Source organism: Pogona vitticeps, chromosome 1 (genome assembly GCF_051106095.1).
Source record: "Pogona vitticeps strain Pit_001003342236 chromosome 1, PviZW2.1, whole genome shotgun sequence".
In the NCBI taxonomy this organism is placed as follows: Eukaryota; Metazoa; Chordata; class Lepidosauria; order Squamata; family Agamidae; genus Pogona; species Pogona vitticeps.
In genome coordinates, this window is record NC_135783.1 from 254,124,052 (window position 1) to 254,146,416 (window position 22,365).

At 41.7% G+C, this 22,365-nt stretch overlaps 1 protein-coding gene and 1 long non-coding RNA gene across 9 annotated transcripts in view; one reads left to right on the forward strand and one right to left on the reverse strand.

Moving 5' to 3' along the window:
• TSPAN4 (tetraspanin 4) overlaps positions 1-22,365 on the forward strand; it is a 744,385-nt gene that overhangs the window by 670,483 nt on the left and 51,537 nt on the right. The gene's annotated exons all lie outside the window — the stretch shown is intronic.
• LOC144586049 (uncharacterized) overlaps positions 1-22,365 on the reverse strand; it is a 55,283-nt gene that overhangs the window by 1,558 nt on the left and 31,360 nt on the right. The window lies entirely within an intron of this gene.

Sequence of the window (22,365 nt, forward strand, 5' to 3'; positions counted from 1 at the left end):
AACTCAACTTGCCTTAACTCTCTATCGATGCTTCAAGTCGAGAAACATAACTGAAGACAATACACTACTACGACTACTTGGTGGAGACAATGAGGGATTTATTACACTTATGTCTTGTAAAATATTTTGAGTATTTTTCTTTCTGTTTTGGAAAACACGTAGTATACTTCTGTGTTTCAGTGTAAATAATTTTGCTCCATCTTTTTTTATGCCAGTTTTTAATTGGCAAGAAGCAGTATGACAAACTAATTTGTAGTAAAGTCATGTGAAAAAGAAAGTATCCCCTCTTTGAATCATGTTTTTGCGTATCAGGATATAATAAAAGTAATCTGGTCCTTAGGAGGTCTGAACATTATTTTTCTTCCTTGAGTTATGACATCTTGGTAATATGCTGTTTAGAAATAAGTGCTAAAACTGTGTCTTAGATAATTTCTCTATTAGTCATATTGTTGTGTTTTATCCATATAAGCCACACCGAGGAGAGAATGTCTGGGGGGGGGGCAGGGTAAAAGTCTAATAATAAATAAAAATAAAATAAATAAACATTAGATAAATACAACCTCAGATGAACAATACCACATGACATATTATACTATGCTTTGATTTTGTTTACAAAAATTAAGCTGAAATGGAGAAGACATTTATGAAAAACGAAGTACACTTGATAGTTCAATGGCTTGTGGAAACACATTTAGTGACAATAACTTGAAGTCATCATTTTCTGCATGACTTCATCAGTTTCTCACATCGTGGTGGAGGAATGTTGGTCCCCTCTTCTTCACAATGTTGCTTCTGTTCATTGAAGTTTGCGAGCATTTTTTTTTAATGCAGAGCTCTCTGAAGGTCCCATCACAACATTTCAATTATATTGAGATCTGGACTTTGACTGGGCCATTGCAACACCTTGATTTTTTTTCTTTTTCAGGCCTTCTGTTGTTGATTTGCTGGTGGGCTTGGAATCATTGTCCTGTTGCATGGCCCAATTTTAGCCAAGCATTAGTTATTTGACATATGGCCTCACATTTGACTCTAGAATACTTTGGTATACAGAGGAGTTCAACTCAGTGACTGAAAGTGCCCAGTTCCTGTGGCTGCAAAACAAGCTCAAATCAGCACCCCTCCACCACCAGGCTTGGCAGTTGGTATGAGGTGTTTGTGCTGATGTGCTGTGTTTGGTTTTTGCCAAACATGGCACTGTGCATTATGGACAAACATCTCCAGTTTGGTTCCAGAAGTATTGTGGTTTGTCTAGATGCAACTCTGCAAACCTAAACCATGCTGCCATGTTCTTTTTAGAGAGAAGAGGCTTTCTCCTGGCAACCCTTCCAAACCAACCATATTTGTTCAGTCTTTTTCTAATTGAACTGTCATTAACTTTAACATTTGACATGCTAACTGAAGCCTGTAGAGTCTGAGTTGTAACTCTTGGATTTTTTGCAATGTCTCTGAGCATTGCGCAGTCTGACCTCAGGTTGAATTTGCTTGGGCATCCACTCCTGGGAAGATTGGCAAGTGTCTTGAACATTTTACACTTGTGAATAATCACAATTACTTCTTTACGATCATTGCTGATGTGTTTCCTCTTGACACTGTGTTAACCCACAACTGAAAAACGCCAGCAACTATAGAGGTGGGAACACTTTCAGATGAACAATTACTCAAGGGCATTTGGTTAGCGGCACCTGCCTGCTACTTAGTCTCTTAATTCCTATGGAAGCAGTAAGGGTGTACGGTACTTAGCTTTTCACACATGGCTTCTCCATTTTGGCTTTACTTTTCGTTACATAAATCCCAATAAGGTGTAATATGTCATGTGCTGTTGTTCAACTGAGGTTGTATTTATTTAATTTTCAGACCTGCTAAAGACCAGGTGATTTTATTATGTCCTGATACATAAAACCATAGAATTAAAAGAGGGTGCACTGTCTTCTTCACATAAAAAGAATCTGGGGGATATTTGGTTTCCTATCACACTCTTCCTTTGTATTCTGGTGGGTGTGTTTAGTTTCTTTTGCATGTGACCGTAGCAGGTGTCACCATGTGTAGGAAGAGATGCCCTCTTCCCATTCATCTCCTCACTTGTACCTTCAGTATGCCCAGATGTTTTGCAACTTTTATTTCAGAGCAATGACTTCATCACACAACAGACAAATTCTGCTATTTTCTGCTTAATCTCAATATACCATACATTTCAAGTCTACTATCATTCTATATTCTTGGCATGAACTGTGTGTGCTGTCAGTATGAGAGAGCAGTAAAATGACATGAAAAACACAATGAACTCTGGACACATAACTCAAGACCCCAGTGTAACGTTCTAATATCATAATAGGTTTGATTTATTGTACGCCTTTTCTGATGCTGTGATGACATGATATTAACATGGAAGGGAAGCATAGCATTATCATTAATTATCACAATCCCTTCCCTCTCTTCTCTTGGCCAGTGTGTGCATAAAGAAGTTGTTTGTTTGTTTAAAATAATTCAAACTCGCCTTGCTCCTTTAAAAGGACCCAAGGTGACTTACAACAATATTTAGCTTAGTGTCAGTGAATATACAGTACTAAAAGGATCAATGAGGGGAAGCTCTGCTGCTGTGGGAATGGCTTCACCAGTCAATTCTGTTCACAATCCAACAGTGGAGTGGCACACATCACACCAATGTGGAGCAAGTCATAAGAGCAAAGGAGGAGGGAAGAGCAAGAGTGCTGTGGAAGGGTCATGCAGTACGTTGTGCTGAAACCATAAGGGAAAGAAACTAATATATAGTGAAAAGCCACATCGTAACAACTGCATCTGTTATCCCTCTTTTTCTCCATAAGTGCAACTTGACAGATTTTAATTAAGGTTGAAAAGAATACTTGCTGAATTCTTTGTCCTCATTTATCTAATCTATCTTGACATTGTAAGACGGACAGATCTTCAAGCTCCATTAGCAAGCACAGAAGGAGGAACTGATTGTTTGAAACAATGTTTCCAACCTTTTTTGAGTTGCACCCCGTTTTTATAATAGCCAAGTAACCTGCAACCTCTCACCCCAACATTGGTTGTTTTTGTTGTTGTTGTTAGATTTGGCACATCTTCCTATAAAAATAATTTGGGACCATCCCTGTAGGTCTGATGTTTCCAGCAGCAGGTGCTACCACCGCCCACTCTCCCAACACAAACTATCCAATACTTCCCAGACAACTCCTGCTGTCGCTGCCTCCAACACTGCTGCCTCTCTGATAACAGCCCAAAGGACCAGACCTTACCATCATGGGTGGCCTTTAAGAGGGACAGGCCACAAACAGTGCCACTCTCCACCTTCTTTCTCCCGGCTCCAACTAGCTGCAGAAGAGCGACTGAAGCAGTAGCAGCAGCACCGCCAAAACGCTTTCCTTTCCTTTCCCTTTCCTCCTTGTTCTTCCTTCCCAGGCCAGTAGAAAAGGAAAAAAGGGGGGGAGGGGAAAGAAAACTAGAAAGGGAGAGTTCAGTGAGAACATGGGGGAGGGGGTGGCAGGGATGGGTCCTTTGGGGAAATGCTGGCTGCTCTCCCTTTGAAAACATTTTTTAAATTATTTTTGCATACAATAATATACATTAAATTAAATTTTAAAAGAAATAAAAAGAAAAATCAAAGTATCATACATCCAGTGCTTCCCCAAGATATTCCACCAAGCAATTAACTTATTCATTACAATTTTGTTTCTTAAGCTGGTTCATAAGGCTCGAGCCCTGCGCCCTCCGCTCTGGAGCAGTACTGTTGGGGTTTGCCCATGCCTTTGCACCATGCCATGTTGGGTTGTACATCATGAGCCATGGTGACAACCCCACCACCACCACCACCACCAGAAAACACTTTGCAACCCTCTTGGGGACCCCAATGGTTTAAAAAAGATTCAAAGAACCTATCTGTTGCTTCAGATATTTGGGAATCCATGAAGTAAAGCAGTAGCTGTTAGAGTATTTTACATGTTATGCTGTTTCCTCAAGTTATGAAGTTTGCATTGAGTGGAGACTGCCAGAAAATATCTCTTCCTTTTGCTGGTCAGGGAGGAAATAACTAGGCAATTCCTTGTCTGAAAGGATGAAATAAGTAGGGATTTGCATTCCTAATTTGAATTACACGTCTTCAGATTTAGAAGAATCTGTTTTATGGCGGCAGGAATAAATTCAAGAAGGAAATGTCTAAGGATGGGGAAAGAATTTGCATTCACCAGGGCATTTTTTTTCTTTCCTTCAGGTTTTACAAAACATTGTTTGTGCAACTGTTGGCAAATGCAACATTTGACCATTAGAAGGAAACATTTCACAGCCAATTCTCCCCTTTCAAATCAAATGTGGATAACTCAAGTTGTAAATGTTTGCAAAATATACACAAAGAAACTTCAGTCAATAGAGAAAACGGGTACAAAAAAGGTGTGCTACAAAAATGTGCACATTAGGAAGAGTGCAAAACACAGGTAGATTTCCATGCAGTCTGCTTCCCCAGGTCTCACAACCTGGTATTAAAGAAGGACAGACAGACAGACAGACAGACAGACAGACAGACAGACAGACAGAAAGAAAGAAAGAAAGAAAGAAAGAAAGAAAGAAAGAAAGAAAGAAAGAAAGAAAGAAAGAAAGAAAGAAAGAAGGAAAGAAAGAAAGAAAGAAAGAAAGAAAGAAAGAAAGAAAGAGAGAAAGAAAGAAAGAAAGAAAGAAAGAAAAAGAAAGAAAGAAAGAAAGAAGAGACAACATCTGTTACATGCACAACAGCATTGAGGCTGAAGGCTTATTTACATTTGCCCTGCAATAAGCTCCATTCTAAATGGATTCAATTTTAAATTATGTGGCTGTTTGAAACACTGTTTGCATTTTCACCTGGGAGATGGCCGACGACAGCTGTTCCTGTGTGGGGTTGTGTGTTTGGGTCTCTCCCCCCCCCCCCCAAAAAAAGCAAGCATAGAGACAGGTCAGTAGTAAATCCTTGTCTCTCCAATCAGCTTCCTCATCCTTCACTTCCCTACTGCCTGCCTTTATGGTAGGAATGAGGTGCATCCTAGGGTGTCTTCTGGTTGGGATGTGCTTCTCTCTCTCCCTTTCTCTCCCTGCAGTCCTCCCCTTCAGTCTCTCTTTCTCTCTCCACACATGTCTGCATTCATACTCCTCCTACCTGAGGAGCCCGGGGAAAGTGCTTGGCTTCCCCTTTCCCCCTCCTTTGCTCCAAAGTGGTGGATGATTCTTGGCAGCTGGAGCTCACCAAAGGGATGAGGTTTCACCCCCAACTCCCATTCCCCTCTGCCTACATGGCTACCCACCCTCCGTCCCTCCCTATGTGGACCTAGCACACATTAAAAGCTGCGCAAAAGTTTCCTGGGCAGAAACGCCCCAAAATGCAGCAACCGGCCATTGTTGTTGCCTGCTGTTCAAGTCCTTCCTTTCTCTCTGTCTCCTGGAGATGAGCAAAAGCATTTTTAAAGCAACAGAAGCAGCCCAGCTGTTTACAAACAAGTTTGCCAGGACTTCTTCCCTCCATCCTGCCGCCTCTCCTACTGCCTCTTCTCCTACTACTCTTCTGGTTATCCCAAGGTACAGTTTGCACTGCCAGGGGTGGACCTATGCAAAAATGAATAAAACAGATCATTTCACAAGTGTACTATTTTAAACAGCCCTCTAGCACAGGGATCTCCAAACTTTTCACAGTGAGGGCAGCATAATATATTTTACATATTTTTGAGGGCCAAAGGAATGTGCACATACACACGCATGCACACTCTCCTGTCCCACGTATGCACACATGCACACACAGAGATAAAAAGGCAAGATGGGCTGGGTGTGGCCTGCGGGCTGTACTTTGGAGACCTCTCCTCTAGCAGAACAGTATTTCAGCTTGTGTTCCACCTATAAAACATACTTCTTTGGCAAAGTAATCCAGACTTGTGTTTTGTAATGGAGACACTCTTTTAAACATCATTTGAAAGTAAATGCGATTTAAATCATGCTTCTTTTGCCTGTATAATCAAGGCCTGAGAGATGTTCCTATCCCTAGAAATGTCTCTCAGCCCTTTCTGTCCCACAAGAAAGATGGGAATCTGCCTTTTGTTATGTAAGCCTGTGTGGTGACATGAGATGCTCCTTTGGCTTCCTATCTGCATACTTGCTTACTGGTGTGATCGTTCAGCTGATGATCTCCTGTATGTTTAGATGTGTTTAAAAAAAAAGCACAAAATACTAGGCCACTCCTACTTAAAGGCCAGAATGTAGTATAGGTTAGAATAACAATGTTTGTAGATCATGGGGGTGAGGAGACAAGGAAGAGGCACACCAAAACAATAAAGGAACAAGTTCAGGCAGGTGGGGACCATCTGAATAAATCCTAGTAACCCTGGTGAAATGAACGAACATGTTCATGGGTGTCCTCAATTTATTTTTTAAAAGAGATATGGAGATGGGTAGGAATTTGAAAGGTGTTTCCAAAGACGTATTTCAATGCCCTCCTTCATGGATTGCTGCCTTGTCGTGGCGAAGGGGCTTGAGTAACTCAGAGAAGCTATGGGCTATGCCGTGCAGGGACACCCAAGACGGACAGGACATAGTGGAGAGTTCCGACTAAATGCAATCCACCTGGAGTAGGAAATGGCAAGCCACTCCAGTATCTTTGCCAAGAACGCCCCATGATCAGAAACAAAAGGCTAAAAGATATGACGCTGGAAGATGGGCCCCTCAGGTCGGAAGGCGTCCAACATGCTACTGGGGAAGAGTGGAGGACAAGTACAAGTAGCTCCAGAGCTAATGAAGTGGTTGGGCCAAAGCCGAAAGGACGCTCAGCTGTGGACGTGCCTGGAAGTGAAAGGAAAGTCCAATGCTGTAAAGAAAAATACTGCATAGGAACCTGGAATGTAAGATCTATGAACCTTGGGAAGCTGGAGGTGGTCAAACAGGAGATGGCAAGAATAAACATTGACATCCTGGGCATCAGTGAACTAAAATGGACAGGAATGGGCGAATTCAGCTCAGATGATTATCATATCTACTACTGTGGGCAAGAATCCCGTAGAAGGAATGGAGTAGCCCTCATAGTCAACAAAAGAGTGGGAAAAGCTGTAATGGGATACAATCTCAAAAATGATAGAATGATGTCAATACGAATCCAAGGCAGACCATTCAACATCACAATAATCCAAGTTTATGCACCAACCACCATTGCTGAGGAGACTGAAATTGAACAATTCTGTGAAGATTTACAACACCTTCTAGAACTGACACCAAAGAAAGATGTCCTTCTCATTCTAGGGGACTGGAATGCTAAAGTAGGGAGCCAAGAGATAAAAGGAACAACAGGGAAGTTTGGCCTTGGAGTTCAGAACAAAGCAGGACAAAGGCTAATAGAGTTTTGTCAAGAGAATAAGCTGGTCATCACAAACACTCTTTTCCAACAACACAAGAGGCGACTCTATACATGGAAATCACCAGATAGGCAATATCGAAATCAGATTGATTATATTCTCTGCAGCCAAAGATGGAGAAGCTCTGTACAGTCAGCAAAAACAAGACCTGGAGCTGACTGCGGTTCTGATCATCAGCTTCTCATAGCAAAATTTAAGCTTAGACTGAAGAGAGTAGGAAAAACCACTGGGCCACTCAGGTATAATCTAAACCAAATCCCTTATGAATACACAGTGGAAGTAAAGAACAGATTTAAGGAACTAGATTTGGTGGACAGAGTGCCTGAAGAACTTTGGATAGAGGCTCGTAACATTGTCCAGGAGGCAGCAACAAAAAACCATTCCAAAGAAAAGGAAATGCAAGAAAGCAAAGTGGCTGTCCAACGAGGCCTTAGAAATAGCAGAGAGGAGAAGGGAAGCAAAATGCAAGGGAGATAGGGAAAGTTACAGAAACTTGAATGCAGACTTCCAAAGAATAGCAAGGAGAGACAAGAGGGCCTTCTTAAATGAACAATGCAAAGAAATAGAGGAAGATAACAGAAAAGGAAAGACCAGAGATCTGTTCAGGAAAATTGGAGATATTAGAGGAACATTTTGCGCAAAGATGAACATGATAAAAGACAAAAATGGGAGGGACCTAACAGAAGCAGAAGACGTCAAGAAGAGGTGGCAAGAATACACAGAGGAATTATATCAGAAAGATTTGGATATCCCGGACAACCCAGACAATGTAGTTGCTGACCTTGAGCCAGATATCCTGGAGAGCGAAGTCAAGTGGGCCTTAGAAAGCCTGGCTAACAACAAGGCCAGTGGAGGTGATGGCATTCCAGTTGAACTATTTAAAATCTTGAAAGATGATGCTGTTAAGGTGCTACATTCAATATGCCAGCAAGTTTGGAAAACTCAACAGTGGCCAGAGGATTGGAAAAGATCAGTCTACATCCCAATCCCAAAGAAAGGCTGTGCCAAAGAATGCTCCAACTACCGCACAATTGCACTCATTTCACACGCTAGCAAGGTTATGCTCAAAATCCTCCAAGGTAGGCTTCAGCAGTATGTGGACCGAGAACTCCCAGAAGTACAAGCTGGATTCCGAAGAGGCAGAGGAACTCGAGACCAAATTGCTAACTTGCGCTGGATTATGGAGAAAGCCAGAGAGTTCCAGAAAAATATCTACTTCTGCTTCATTGACTATGCGAAAGCCTTTGACTGTGTGGACCACAGCAAACTATGGCAAGTTCTTAAAGAAATGGGAGTGCCTGACCACTTTATCTGTCTCCTGAGAAACCTATATGTGGGACAGGAAGCAACAGTCAGAACTGGTCATGGAACAACTGAGTTGTTCAAAATTGGGAAAGGAGTACAGCAAGGCTTTATACTGTCCCCCAGCTTATTTAACTTGTATGCAGAATACATCAGGCGGAAGGCTGGACTGGAAGAAGCCCAAGCCGGAATTAAGATTGCCGGAAGAAATATCAACAACCTCCGATATGCAGATGATACCACTCTGATGGCAGAAAGTGAGGAGGAATTAAAGAACCTTGTAATGAGAGTGAAAGAGGAGAGTGCAAAAAACGGTCTGAAACTCAACATCAAAAAACCTAAGATCATGGCCACTGGTCCCATCACCTCCTGGGAAATAGAAGGGGAAGATATGGAGGTAGTGTCAAATTTTATCTTCCTGGGCTCCATGATCACTGCAGATGGAGACAGCAGCCCCGAAATTAAAAGACGCCTTCTTCTTGGGAGGAAAGCGATGACAAATCTTGACAGCATCTTGAAAAGCAGAGACATCACCTTGCCAACAAAAGTCCGAATAGTCAAAGCTATGGTTTTTCCTGTCGTGATGTGTGGAAGTGAGAGCTGGACCATAAAGAAAGCTGACCGCCGAAGAATTGATGCCTTTGAATTGTGGTGCTGGAGGAGGCTCTTGAGAATCCCCTGGACTGCAAGGAGAACAAACCTATCAGTTCTAAAGGAAATCAACCCTGAGTGCTCACTGGAAGGACAGATCCTGAAGCTGAGGCTCCAGTACTTTGGCCATCTCATGAGAAGAAAAGAGTCCTTGGAAAAAACCCTGATGTTAGGAAGGTGTGACGGCAAGAGGAGAAGGGGACGACCGAGGATGAGATGGCTGGACAGTGTCTGCGAAGCAACCAACATGAACCTGACACAACTCCGGGAGGCAGTAGAAGACAGGAGGGCCTGGCGTGCTCTGGTGCATGGGGTCACGAAGAGTCAGACACGACTAAACGACTAAACGCACGCGTTTCAATGCCAGAAAAAGATACGGACTTGCATCCCTCGTGCCACAGTGGTTAAACAGCAGTACTGCAGTCAAAACCCTGCTCATGACCTGAGTTCGATCCTGGTGGGCTCAGGTAGCCATCTCAGGGTTCACTCAGCTTTCCATCCTTCCAAGGTCAGTAAGTTGAGGAGTACCTAGTCCACGTGGAGAGGGCAATGGGTAGCCTGCATCATTAAATTTTAAACCTCCCAAAGAGTGCTTTAAGCTCTATGGGGTGGTTATATATGGAGCTCCCTTTTCTTTGCTTTCCTTTAAAATTATTGGGACATTAATTTCGATCAGTTTGCCTCATTGCTCAGTGAGATTTGTAGGTATTATTTTTAAAAGAGGAATAGTTAGGTATTGCATGAGTTCCAGATTTTCATTGCTCTGATTGGTCCTTACGTAGCAGGGAGATTACATTTTCCCAGCACTCAGACTGCAGTGCTTATCAATATAAAAACATAACTTCCCCACTTCATCTTGCATCCAGTTCTGGTCATGCACGAATGATTTTCCTTGACCAGTCACCAGGCCCATTGCAATTTCAGCATAAAAGAACAGCATGCGAGGAATCAAAGAAAGTGGTAATAGGTGCAATCTATAAAATTTTGATTTACATAACTTGTTCTTATACTTGCTGGCTGAAGACCAAATCTAGTAATAGCTCTTGTAATATATATTTGCTTGACATTTAAAGAGCTAAGGAACATGTGAAAAAGTTTGCCCAGCCTGCTAAAGTTTTGTGAAGAAGGCTTCGCTCTGAAGTTTGTGTAATTCACAAAACAGTAATAGACCACTTCTACTGAATTCTGAATACGTAGTTGACTTTCACAGCAAGTATTATTCAGGCAGCAAACCTCCACTCCTTAATTGTATGGGAGTAAGCCTCATTGAACTCAATTTTATTCTGATTAGACATTTATAGGATTGCTCTGTAAGTCTCCCATGAAACACTAAAGTGGTTTAGGGATGGAAATCTTTGGGGGGAAAAATCATTGTTTTCACGTTACTGGGAGAGATTCTTAGTGTATCTGTGCATTTATCTGATTTCAAGACTTCTCCTGACAAAAAATTAATGGAAGGGATTTTTTAATGCCTTTTAATGCAAAAAACTTTTCCATTATTTTTTTTAAATGCTCTATTTTGTATGAAAACATTTCTCTGCTAATGCTGCTGATGAAGTAGCCATGGTCTTCTCTTAATTAATTCACTTTGAATGATCAAATTTCCATATCCTGAGCATCAAGATGATGATAATATTTTTGTGTATTTCAAAAATTCACACATCACCAAAAAAGATATAGATGAATAGACCCTTTTGAAAAAAGGTATGCAAACTTCCTACATATCAAATAATCAGTGCAGAAGATATATATGTAAATGTGAAAAAAAATGCTTTATTCAGTTGATGACTTGTTTGAAGAAAATGTGTGCATTTGAAAAGGTACACACAAGAATGTGTATGAGATCTCCTGTGTAGATTAAGAAAAAACAAATTCTCAATCCGATGCAGAAATATTACAAATGTTACAGATTTTAACACTGGGAAAATGAAAACATGAGTTAAAGCCAACCTGGCATGTATAACTAAAACCTGAGTGGGAAGGGAAGCAGGTCAGAAAAGTGGGAAGCCTTTGTTGCTATAGTCCACTGAGTTCCATTAGTATCTGTAGGATCTCTGTCCTGTTATGCCTGGGTTTGGAGTGTCTTTATCTCATGCTGGACCCTTGGACAGAAAGGGACTGGTGTATCTCTCCTCTCCCTGACCCAATACACTCCCTGCCATTATTGACAGAATACATCCCTGCTGTTATGTTCAGGTCCCCCAAGACTTTTGCTTCTGGGGGACTTCAACATACATGCAGAGATACAGTTGTCTGGAGCAGGTCTGAAGTAAATGGCTGCCATGGTCCTGTCCCAATATTCCATGGGGCCCACACATGTCACAGGTCACACCCTAGATTTGTTTTTCTATGTCAGGACAGATGTTGTACTGTTCGTTTAATGCGATTTGATGTGGTGTGAACTGCCCAGAGAGTGTTTGCAGTAACGGGGAAGTACAGTATACAAATTGAGATAAATAAAGAAATAATAAATTGACTCAGCAGTTTGGCCCATCCTTGATCTCAGCCTCTGGCTTACAGGCTTACTTTCTGAAATTTGCAGCCCATGGGGCAGTTGTTAACGTTTGTACTAAAGCTTTATACTTTGGGGCTTCAAACTGTAGTGAAGAGCAAAGGAACCAAAAAGAGGTTCCTTCCCCTGTGGTTGGGTCTTTCTTATTTCCTAGACCAATTCCCATTGCTGTGCATCTTGCAAGGATAGTGGGTTTTTTTGTTCAGTGATGTAGCACTTATCTCTCGTGTTGGTGCTAATTTTGACTCCTTTTCGCTTTCACCTCCTGCTGTTTCATTTGCAGAATGGGTGTTAAAATGGGGCTGGGAGACTATTCGCACTGAACTAGGGAGTTGTGCGGGTTTAATGGTAAGGAAAAAAAACATGTGAGTCTCCCACTACCCTCATCACCCAACCATTGGAAAAGCCATTAGCCAGCACATGGCTCCTAGTTCATTCTAAGGCCATGCTCCAAGCCACTGAAGTGCACATAATCAGCTTTTATTAAACCCTGTTTCTGGGCTTGTAAATCACTTTAAGATTCCCAGTTGGAAGATCCTCCAGGAGTACAAATTGGCTTATCAAGTTACGTAACCTGGGAAATTATTTAAATTAGAAGAACTGGTGAAAAACTAAGGCACTGAACCATTTCGGGAGAAAAAAAGGAGGAATTGATGTTCCAACCTCCAGAGATTAATGAAAGAGAGTCATGAAATATGTCAGTGAAAAGCTCTTATGGTCTAGAAACTGACGTCACCTTAGTCTTCCACACATTAGTTTTTCCTCCAAATTTGTTTTTTAAAAAAACCCAAAAACACTGCGGTTGGACTATAATTACTGAAGGACTATTTAAATGCAGCTTTTCAGTGGAGACGGGGTGAAAGTAGGGCTGCCATTCGATGGCACAGAAGGAAAGAGCAACGCTGCTGTTTCCTTCCAGGACCGTCGTCTTGATGAATATTGCAGTCAGCAGCGAAAGAGCATCTGATATGTTTTAACAAAGCCATGTAAAAGACTTTCCAAGGGCAGAGCAGCCAGAAGCGGAGAGGGGCAAAAACATAAATTGTTTTTCCTTGCAGGAGGGGGAGCAAGAGAAGAAAACAGATGGAAAATATATGCCACGAGCTGCCAAATGTATTGAAAAGATCACTTAGTCTTTAAGTAAATGTCAGCTCAAAACCTTCCTGCTGCTACTGCCAGTGGCATGGACCATTCAGCCATCCATGTCCAATACAATAGTCAGGAATGCACTCAGTGGCAAGCTCTCTCATTGCTGGTGGAGGTTACAGCTTTGTTTGACGCTGATTTATGTACAAGGAGCAGAGGCAACCTTTTCCCAAAGACTTTTGTTATCTTAGATGAAGACAGAAAGTTGACGGGGGAGGGCGTTAATATTTTTCAAATGGGTGATCCTGTTCCCTCTCCTCTCTTCTGTAAAGTGTCAGTTTTGCACACACGAGATAATTACAAGTCTGAAATGGGAGTGATGGATTGTTTCCTGTTCTTCAGAACTAGTAAACAGCATCTGTATGGCATCCATTATCGGTTGTCTCCTGAGTACAAAATCATTGTCCCACTATATATCACTAGTCAGTCATTATGGCTTACACTTTACGGGTTATTTAACTTCGACACCATCTACTTCTACATGAACGTTTCTGATTCAGAGCTTGCAAGTAAGGAATCACAAGTAACATAGTTTCTTACTAACAAATTACTTTTGGGAACAAAAATGATAGAAGGAAGTTACATGTAAAAAAGAAAATGACATTGGATTGAAAGTACTCTTTGGGTGTAATGGATAATTGATTCTAGTTACTTTTAAATATTATTTTTAAAGGTCCTTGTGACGTGTGCCATGACGTCACCTGCCTGTCTTGGCTAAGGCTGGAGTTTCCTGGCCTATGGCAGGGCAGGAGGTGGGTCTTAAAGGGGTGGAGTTTGTGTATATAAGGGGGGTGTGCAAAGAGGGAAAAGAGGTTGTTGTTGGGGAATTAGAGAGTGAGAGGGTTAGATATAGGTTAGGTGATTAAGTAACTGTGTGTTAGGTAACCAAGAACTGTGCAGGGTGAAGGTCTGATAAATATAGTATAACAAGTGATTCTTTTATTCATTGATTTACATTTTATTTTTGTATACAATAAAACATCATTTTTATTTTAAAATCCATACATAGTCTGAAGTGTCAGGTTTATGTGTGGTTGGTGGCAGCGAAGTACTGTGTGTGTGTGAAGGATCGTGACCTGTCATCTCTTGTGGTGACGTAGGAGGAGGTGGCAGTCGCGACAAAACTGGTGCCAGCGTGTGGGATACGAGTTGTCCAGTTGCCCAGTTGCCCAGAAAAGCCTTGGCTAGTGTGACCAGAGCAAAAGGATTTCAGTTAGGTGCACCTGACCTGAAGTGGGGTGTGGGTAACTCTCTAGGATTTGTCTCCAGGGGGGAGCAGATCTAGTAGAGAGGCACCTAAACTTCAGAGTGAGGGAACTGACTTATGAGCTCTAGAAGGTCCATTTTGTGAGGGAGATTGACCCAAAGTAGGAGGCTGTTGTGACTTGGTCTGAGAGTCCAGAGTTGGGAGAACTCGGAAGGGACAGACAGACCAAGGGCAGCGAAGATTTGGGATCTCTCTAGTGAACTACAGAACCTGAGAGAGGGTGAAGCTGTGGTGGATTTTGAAGTAGAGCCAAGGGCAGAAAATTAAAGTAGCTCTAAATCTGGCAAGAGGCCCAGTGAAGGGGCAGAAGCCATTAGAGACTACAGTAACAAGCCTAGCCATATCTGTTGGTATACCCTGTTGAAGAGTGTCAGACCTTAGCACAGGAAAGGAAAAAGTGACGTTTTAAACAGAGGCTTGAAAATAGAAAAGAGCCTTCTGTGTGATTAAAATGCCTCTCACGCACAGTCAAATGGCAGAAGTGAGTGAACAAAGAGACCAAGCAATGTCAGACTGGTCTGGGGATGAGTCAAATGGTGAGGGAAGAGTTGCCTCAGTGCAGGAAGAAGCTAATGGTGAACAGTTATCAGAAATTAAGAAAATTCAATTAGCCCAGGAACACGAATTTAGATTAAGGGCCCTAGAAAAAGAGGAAAGAGAAAAAGAGAGACAAATAGAAAAGGAGGAAAGAATAGAAAGGGAAAGAATTGCTCTGGAGAGAGAGCGAATGGCTTTTGAACTTAGGAAATTGGAATTACTGAACCAAAACAACAACAACAACAGAGATTCTGGTACTGAACCAAGCCAGTTATCAAAATCAGATTTGAAGAAATTTCCTACATATAAACAGGGGGATTGTCCTGAAAACTTCCTTAAAATCTTTGAACGAAGTTGTGCTGATTTTTCTGTGAGGGAAACAGAGAAAATGATAATTTTGAGGTCTCTCCTGAGTGGAAAAATGGCTGATGTGTATGCTGATATGCCAGTTGAGCTCAGTAAAGATTATTCAGAGTTCAAAAAAATGGTTTACAATCGGTTTGGCATTAATTCAGAACATCTTAGGCAGAAGTTCAGAAAACTTACTAAAAGATCAGATGAATCTTATACCCAACTTGGTTTTAACTTAGAAAAGTGTTTAGATCGGTGGCTTGAACAGGAGAATGTAAAAACCTTTCAGGAATTGAAAAATGTTGTGGGCCTGGAGCAGTTTTATTCCTTACTCCATGGGGAACTTAAATATTTAGTTCAAGAACGAAAACCAACTGATGTTAGAAACGCTGCACAAATAGCTGATTTTATTTCTCAAATAAGGGGTCCTAGTTGTTATGAGGGGAGAGGTGTGAGGAAAACATGGGACCCAAAGTTCTCTAAGGAACAAGCACAGAGACAGACTAAAGTAGGCGGCCATTTTAGTGAAAAGCCCTCAGAACAGGGCCAGCACAGTAAACAAGTTTTGGAGGGAAAAGAGAAACTTGAAAGATTTGATGGGAAAAGCTCATGGGGGGAGAGAATCTGCTTCATTTGCAAAAAGAAAGGCCACATTGCTGCACAATGTTTTAATACAAGGCAAAATAAAGAAATTCCACCTCAGAAAGTTAATGTAAAAGAAGCAAAGGCTGTATTTTGTGTTCAGAGTAAACCTCAAGCTTCTTCTAGTGATAGCTCTGTTGTCATGGAAACCCAGGCAGAGGCAGTTAGGAGCTCTGAATTGGATACATTGAAGGAGCTACCTCTCGCTGAAGTTGTCCACTGTTATTACATAGAGACCAATGGTGCTTTATTGGAATCTGCTGGGGACAGGATAAAAGTCTTTGAAAATGACTATTCAGCTTTGAGAGACACCTGTTCTCAAATTTCTATTTGCCACTCAGACATAGTACCACAAAGTTGTATGATTGCTGACCAAACTCTATCTGTGAAAGGGATTGGGTCAGAACTAGTTTCATTACCTGTAGCTGATTTGAAAATTGAATATCAAGGTTGGAAGGGATTGTGGAGAGTGGGGGTGTCTTCTGAGATTCCTACCCCTTTTCTTATTGGTAATGACTTAACAAAGCATGTCAAGAGTGCCCTGGTGGTAACACGTGCACAATCAGTACAAAGTGAAGCCAGTAATGAGACTGACTCTCAAGAGCCAGAGAAATTTGTACCACAACCTGAGGCATTCTCAGTTGAAATACCTCAGAAAAGCCTCTTTGTCAAGGAACAAACAGCAGACCCCACCTTAAAAGACTGTTTTGCAAAGGTGACTGATAAAGATTTATCACCTGAGTGCCCTGAACGTTTTATTATTAAGGGTGGTTTACTGTATAGGGAAAAACTGAATAATATTTCAAAAGGGGGGCCTGAAGTTAAGAGACAGTTGGTGGTGCCTGAGAAATATCGCCCTATGATTCTGGAAAAGGGACATGCAGACATTTTCTCAGCTCATATGGGGATCAACAAGACCAAACAAAGAATAGCCCAAAACTTTTACTGGCCTGATATGGGTAAACATATTAAGAGTTTCTGTCAAAGATGCCATATTTGTCAGAGACAGGGCTCTAACTGTGATAAAACTAGAGCAAAACTATGCCCATTACCAGTGATTTCAACTCCTTTTACACGTCTAGGGGTGGATATCATAGGTCCATTGCCCAATGCCACTAAGCGGGGGAACAGATTTATTTTAACTATAGTAGACCATGCTACGAGATATCCAGAAGCGATCCCATTACGTAATATAGAGACCCAGACTGTAGCAGAAGCCTTAGTGAATTACATGAGTAGGATGGGTTTTCCTTCTGAGATAATCACAGATTTAGGAACCTCTTTTACATCCAGACTAATGAAGAGGTTATGGCAAATTTGTGGGATTAAACACCTGGAAACCTCCCCTTATCACCCAGAAAGCAACGGGTTAACAGAAAGATTTAATGGAACTCTTATAAGAATGATCAGAGCATATTTACAAGAGAATCCAAATAACTGGGACCAAAAGTTACAGCTGCTCCTTTATGCTTATAGATCAGTACCCCAGGAGAGCACTGGCTTCAGTCCCTTTGAATTGTTATTTGGAAGGCAAGTGAGGGGACCGCTAGATTTGATCAAGCAAAATTGGGAGCAATGCTTTGAGGATGATCCACAAAACGTGGTAGCTTATATTGACTCCCTAATGAATTGCCTAAAGCGGAATATGGATTTAGCTGTGGAAAACTTAACCACTAAAAAGGCCAAACAAAAGCAATGGTATGACCGAAAGGCAAGAGAACGTCAGTTCAACCCAGGAGATGATGTTCTCAGGCTGAGGCCCATAAAAGGGAACAAGTTACAACTTAAATGGGATGGTCCTTACAGAGTGGTTGAGAAAATGAGTGACCTCAATTATATTATTGAGGACGAGGAAGGTTCAGGCAGGAGAGTTGTTCATATAAATGCCCTGAAGCCTTATTACAGAGAGACCAACCATGTGCTGTTTGCCATGAAAGCTGCTGGCAAGGAGGAGCCTGAATTACCCTTTTGGGAAGGGAGAGGGCAGCAAAAATATAATCCACAGGATGTGCAGATCAGCCCTACCCTATCCACTGAACAACATAATAGTCTTTTAGCACTAGTGACAAGATATCGTGAAGTTTTCTCAAGCAAACCTGGTGTGGCCAAGGGTGTGTTACACAAGATTGACACAGGGAATGCTTCCCCTCAATCTGTAACTCCATATAGAGTGACAGGGCCATATGTAGAGAAAGTTAGGAAGGAACTGGATGAAATGCTAAAGGATCAGATTATTGTACCTTCTTCTAGTGCTTGGTCAGCCCCGATAGTTTTGGTGGACAAGCCGGACGGCAGTGTGAGGTTCTGCGTAGATTACAGAAAGCTAAACGCAGTAACCAAACCTGACGCATATCCTATGCCCAGGCTTGATGACCTCTTAGAAACCATTGGGGGGTGTAGGTACATCTCTTGCTTAGACCTAGTTAAAGGTTTCTGGCAAGTGAGAATTGATCCTCAGGACCAAGAGAAAACCGCATTTTGCAGTCCATTTGGCCTGTTTGAGTTCCGGGTCCTCAGTTTTGGCCTGAGAAACTCACCAGCAACATTTCAAAGGCTCATGGACCATACTCTGAAAGGGCTTAGTGACTTCACAGTAGCTTATATCGATGACATAGGGGTCTTTAGCAACACCTGGCAAGATCACCTACATCATCTAGAGTTAGTGCTACAAAGATTGAAAGATGCTGGCTTAACCGTTAAAGCTAGTAAGTGTCAGCTAGGTAACTCAGAGATGAAGTACCTAGGTCACATAGTGGGAGGAGGCCTAATCAAACCTTTAGAGGCCAAGGTAGAAGCAATCCTGAATTGGCCCAGACCTACCACTAAAAAGAAAGTGAGGTCCTTTCTAGGTCTGGCAGGGTATTACAGAAGGTTTATACCCGGTTTCAGTGAGATTGCTGCACCTTTATCAGACCTGACAAAGAAGCAGAGCAGCAACAGCGTTTCCTGGTCGGAAGAGTGCGAGATGGCGTTTGGACAGCTGAAAGATGCTCTAACCAACCATCCAGTGCTGCATGCTCCTGACTTCAACAGAGAGTTCATCATCTACACAGATGCGTCTAATGCCGGTGTGGGAGCGGTACTGTGCCAACAGGATGACAGCGGAGACCAACATCCAGTGGCGTACCTGAGCAAGAAGTTGCTTCCCAGGGAGAAGAATCTTTCTACCATCGAGAAAGAGTGTTTGGCGATCATCTTTGCGATCCGGAAGCTGAAGGCTTACGTCTGGGGACGACATTTTACCTTGTGCACTGATCACTCACCTCTATCGTGGTTGCGGACTATGAAATCACAGAACAGTAAACTGATGAGGTGGGCGCTTCTTTTGCAGGACTATGATTTCGAGGTTAAGGTGGTCAGAGGGACTATAAACTGTGTGGCTGACGCCTTATCCAGAAGACCGGAAGACGACATCTAAAGGACTTATGGACTCTGTGTATGGTATATGGCAATGTAAAGTGTTTGGAAAGTTATGTATTGTGTTATGATAAATGTTTTGCATTGCATGTTTTTATTTACCTGTATGGAGGAAGTGTAAGTATATTTGTAGTTGTGTTAAACTGTGTAATAAATGTAATGCTTTATGTTTGTTGCAGTTGTTTTGGGGAAAAAGCACCTTAGCTTTCCCCCACAAAACAACTTATTAAAGGGGGAAGGTATGTGACGTGTGCCATGACGTCACCTGCCTGTCTTGGCTAAGGCTGGAGTTTCCTGGCCTATGGCAGGGCAGGAGGTGGGTCTTAAAGGGGTGGAGTTTGTGTATATAAGGGGGGTGTGCAAAGAGGGAAAAGAGGTTGTTGTTGGGGAATTAGAGAGTGAGAGGGTTAGATATAGGTTAGGTGATTAAGTAACTGTGTGTTAGGTAACCAAGAACTGTGCAGGGTGAAGGTCTGATAAATATAGTATAACAAGTGATTCTTTTATTCATTGATTTACATTTTATTTTTGTATACAATAAAACATCATTTTTATTTTAAAATCCATACATAGTCTGAAGTGTCAGGTTTATGTGTGGTTGGTGGCAGCGAAGTACTGTGTGTGTGTGAAGGATCGTGACCTGTCATCTCTTGTGGTGACGTAGGAGGAGGTGGCAGTCGCGACAGTCCTTTTAAAGGCATTTTTATAAACATGGTTTTTTAAATTAATCTTATGCTTTTTAATTTAAAATGTTAAGATAATAATACAGAACAAACAAGTAAAAAACATAAAATAATTGTTTGTTTTGTTTGTTTGTTTATTATCGATTGTTCTTATAAATACCTGGAATGGTCCATACTATGCATAGTTTCTATTTCTCTGCTGCTTCTGCAAAGGGGAATTCACAAATTCTTTGAATGGGCAGATAGCTCTCTTGCTTTTAACAAGGCAATCTCTGGCATGCCCAACTGCAACCAGGAAGTCACCTGAGCAAATGTAATGTGCTCCAATGTTTGTAAGCTGGATCCTGCCCATAGTGAGTATAAAATAATGGTTTATGATATTTCATGGTATTAAAAATAACTGAAACATTCAACATCGAAAACCAGATGAATTGTATTCATTTATTCATTTTGCTCTATAGATCTACATTTTAGGACAGTGTAGCTTATCATCATCCTCATCATGTACGGTCAAGTCAGTTCTGATTTACAATGATCCTATATCAGGGGCCTTCCAGATGCAGAATACTCAGAAGTGGTTTATCATTCCCTTCTTCAGGTGCATCCAGGGACTGTGCAGTTCCCCTAAGGCCATGCAGACTGACCCTTCTGGCATGCCAAGTGGAGAACTGAACTCCCGACCTCTGGCCCTAGACCTAGATACCTAAACCATCGAGGTATCCGGCCAGCTAGTTTATGAAAATTTGACATTTAGATGACGGAAGGTTGGTTACCTGGACAATACTGGACAGTGGGATAAACAATGTTTTATAAATTGCCTGATTTGTCAGCATCTCTGATATCTGCCTTCATAGTCATACATGAAGGAAATGAGGATGTTAGACAAGGGAAGAGCAGTATGTTTCCCTTCAGATGTTGTTGGATTATAATATGCATCATCCCTCACCACTAGCTCCACTGATTATTGCTGATGGAAGTTGCATTGCTGTAAAATGTGGAGGGTCCTGCTTTGTGCTTGAATGGAACTGCTGAGCAGTCATGGGTAGGATAAAGTGTGATTTTGACAGTAAGACGAGTTCAGCGTTTAAGTCTAGAGAGGTAGTTGACCTTCTCTTGCTGGAGGCTGCAAACATGCTGTACTGAGCTGCGAATTGGGCTGTATGATTGTTCTTGGCTTTTAGCTTGTTCATTGTGTGCATGTATTCTGCAGGGATGGAAGGAACATCATGCCAAAACATCAGCACAATCGAAAAGAAAGCAGCAGAATGGTAATTTATGTCACTACACTGATGGCTGAATGAGGTTTTGTTTCTACACACTCCCCACGAAGTAGGGACCAAAAAAAACCAACAGTATGATTAACATTCGCATTAGTCAGCTGCAGGAAATACAACATAATCCCGTGGCAGCTCAAAAAGAAAAAGAAAGATGTTTCATGCATCTAGCAAAGTAGGCTCTGTTGTAAAAAAAAAAAAAGCTAACATCACAATAAATTGTCAGTTTTGAGGTAGGACTGCTGTTTTAATTAGAGTGCAATTTAAAAGTTCAAAAGATACAGGACAACATAGCAGGTAGAAAAATGTTTTTTTAGAAAATGCTTATCACTTCTATGCCAGTGCCTTGCTTTGAGCAGAGTTAGGTTCCAGCATTTGATTTTCTTAGCACACAGCCTTCCTCCTAAGGCTGTGTGCATTAGGAGGAATATCCAATGGTTAGCATGGGGACATCTATGATTTCCATGGCAATGCCCTCCCAGGAAAATCATAATGTGGTTGAGCCAAAGAAGAGACCCAGGAGTGTGTGTACACCCAAGGGGGGGGGGGGTTGAACTGGAGATAAGGCATACCCTTTACATTATAAGTGCACCGACCATCTGAGTAAGGGACGGAGGGAGGGCGTTTGACCCATTTATGAGTAGCCAAACCCAAACCGTTGCAAAAACTTTAACTTTACAGTTTTCTTTATATTGTTTTCAAGGCACAGCTAGAAAAGGAATGGAAGCTTGGGTGTTGGGAAGTCTACCCTCAATCCACAATGCTCATTTGTTACATTAATATTGTCTACACCAACAGCACCATAGACTGACATGCTGAAATGATGGCATGAGATTGAAAGCTAGGCTCTCCTGGGAGAGCTCCAGTGAGGATTCTCTACTTATTCCTCATTAGTCCTGAGCCAGGCTGTTCTATGAATCCTGTCACCTTGGCAGCAAAAGATCTTCTTTTTCCTTTGCTGTCGGTGGGGAAATGAATTGTGCACGCATTAGAAATTCAGGAAGGCAGACGACTGCAATTAATTTTCTTAAAGTTTTTTATATATTTAGTTTGGAGACAGGAGGGGCAGGGAGTGGATCAGGCTTCTAACTATTAAGAATCTGAAAATACTGTCTTACGCATTTTTATTATTTTGTTCTTAAGATGAAAAAATTGTCTTTAAAAAATGTGACCCCCTCCCAAATTTAATTTCTTTAGCTTTTTTTTTTAAAGA